Here is a 2,685-nt window from a genome sequence, read left to right on the forward strand (position 1 = left end):
AAAGCAAAGCTGGAGGCATCACAATTCCAGACTTCAAATTATATTACAAAGGTATAGTAATCAAAACAGTCTGGTACTGGCACAAAAACAGATACAGAGATCAACGGAACAGAATTTTTAAAATCCAGAAATAAGTTCACAATTATATGGTCAATTAATCTTCAACAAAGCAAGAAAGAATATCCAATGGAAAAAAGACTGTCTTCAACAAATGCTGTTGGGAAAACTGGATAGCCAAATGCAAAAGAAGGAAACTGGACGACTTTCTTACGTCATGCACAAAAATAAATTCAAAATGGATTAAAGACCTAAATATGAGACCTGAAACCATAAAAATCCTAGAAGAGAGCACAGGCAGAAATTTCTCTGACATTGACCAGAGCAACTTCTTTCTAGATGTATGTCCTGAGACAAAGGAACCAAAATAAAAAAATAAACTATTGGGACTATATCAAAATAAAAAGTTTCTATACAGCAAAGCAAATACAAAACTAAAATGCAACCTATGGAATGAGAAAAGGTATTTGTAAATGATGTATCAGAAAGAAGATTATCCAAAATATATAACTTCTGAAACTCAACACTCAAAATACAAGAATCCAATTTTAAAATAGGCAGAACATATGAACAGACATTTCTCCAAAGAAGAAATGCAGATAGCCAACAGACACACGAAAAGATGCTTATCATCACCTATCATCATGGAAATGCAAATCAAAACTACAGTAAGATATCACCTCACACCTGTCAAAATGGCTGAAATCAACAACACAAGAAACAACAGGTGTTGGTCGAGGATGTGAAGAAAAAGGAACTCTCATACCATCAGTAAGAATGCCAACCGGTAGAACCACTGTGGAAAACAATATGGAGAGTCTTCAAAAAGTTAAAAATAGAACTACCCTATGATCCAGCAATCACACTACTGGGTATTTATCCAAAGAATACAAAAACACGAATTCAAAGGGATACATGCACCCCAATGTTTATATTTATATATATATAAATGCATATATATACACACACACATTTATATAATGCAGCATTATTGACAGATGCCAAGGTATGAAAGCAGCCCAAGTGTCCATGGATTGATGATTGTATAAAGAAGATGTGGTGTCTGTATATTATACATATAATATTACTCAGCCAAATAAAAGAATGAAAATTTGCCATTTGCAATGACATGGATGGACCTAGAAAGTATAATGCTAAGTGAAATAAGTCCATCAGAGAAAGACAAAAACTATATGATTTCACTCATATGTGGAGTTTAAGAAATAAGACAAATGAGCAAAAAGGAAAGAGAGAGAGAAAAAAAGAGAGAGAGAGAGAGACCAAGAAACAGACACTCAGCCATAGAGAACAAACTGATGGCTACTAGAGCAGGTAGTAAGTGAGGGGAAAGGTGAAGTAGGTGATGTAGATTAAGGTGTGCACTTATAGTGATGAGCACCATGTGATTAAAATAAAAACTTACAAAAAGAGAAAATGGGGGGAAAAAGTCAGGAAAGAAAGAACAATGAGTTATCTGAGTATAAGAAAATGTCTCAAGAAATACAGATATGTGGGGCAGCAGGCTTAATCTGTTTGGTTTAGGAAGCAAAATTTAAATATTAAGTCAGATATTTTTAACTTTTGAACTAACTCAGCATGTAGTATGCAGCAGAATTAAGTGCCTTAGTCATATTTGAGCTTTGAAGTCTGAAAGTTCTGGATTCAAATTCTGACCTTTCCACTTTCAAAACTATGTGATCCACTGTGTGATCCTGGACAAACTCCTCAAACTCAGAAATGTACTCTTCATCTGGAAAATGATGATAATAATACATACCTCTCACATTTAATTCACATGAATTAAGTGAGCAAATATACCTATGGAGCTTAGGAGTATAAGAGGAGTAATATAATCAGGCATCAGGAAGAGACTAGAACCAGTGTGTCAGTACAGGTCCTCTGAGAAGCAGTTACCAACATGGGATTAATTGTACAAGAGTTTAATGGGGGAAATTCCCATAAGAAAGGTAGAGGAGGGAGCTGGAGAAGACAGGAAGGGCCTTTGGGCCATGACGCATGCCTAGCACATATGGAGGAGAGGAGAAAGGAAACACAGTTGGGCAGGAAGAGCCTTGAACTACAGTGCAGTTCGAAGAGTGTCTTGAGCAAGTTGAGTCTTTGGACCAAAGTTTCCAAGTTGAGTCTTGGAGGAATGGGCCTGTGTTTCAGCCCTGTTATGCACAGTCTTTGTCAGGGAGCAGCCTGTGGAAGGGGCGCTTTGATGTTAATGTGGTAGCATATCCAGAGAGGAAACAGCTGGAGCCGTCACTCAATTTTGCTCCCCACAGCAGGAGATCTGGGGAAGGTCTTTTCATGGCCACCAAAACCAGGAATCAAAGGCTTTGAGAAACCTGGGAGCTCTCCTTCTCTGTGTGTCTCTTTCTGCTTTTTTTGTGTTTTGGTTTTTTCTTTTCCCCAGACTGCCTACTACTGGTTTTCCCCTGTGACACACAAGGCAGGAAACACCCCTCAGTTCCCAGGCTTCCATCAAATGGGCCCAGTTAACCAAAACTTAGCCACCTCCCCTTTTGTGTCTCAATTTCCAATTTCCCGGGAAGAGAGGCCAATTGGCCACACTTGGCGATGTTCATCACTGGACCAAGCAGCTACATATGGAGATGGTTAAGA

This window comes from Hyaena hyaena, unplaced genomic scaffold (assembly GCF_003009895.1).
Source record: "Hyaena hyaena isolate Hyena2069 unplaced genomic scaffold, ASM300989v1 scaffold_1914, whole genome shotgun sequence".
Taxonomy (NCBI): Eukaryota; Metazoa; Chordata; class Mammalia; order Carnivora; family Hyaenidae; genus Hyaena; species Hyaena hyaena.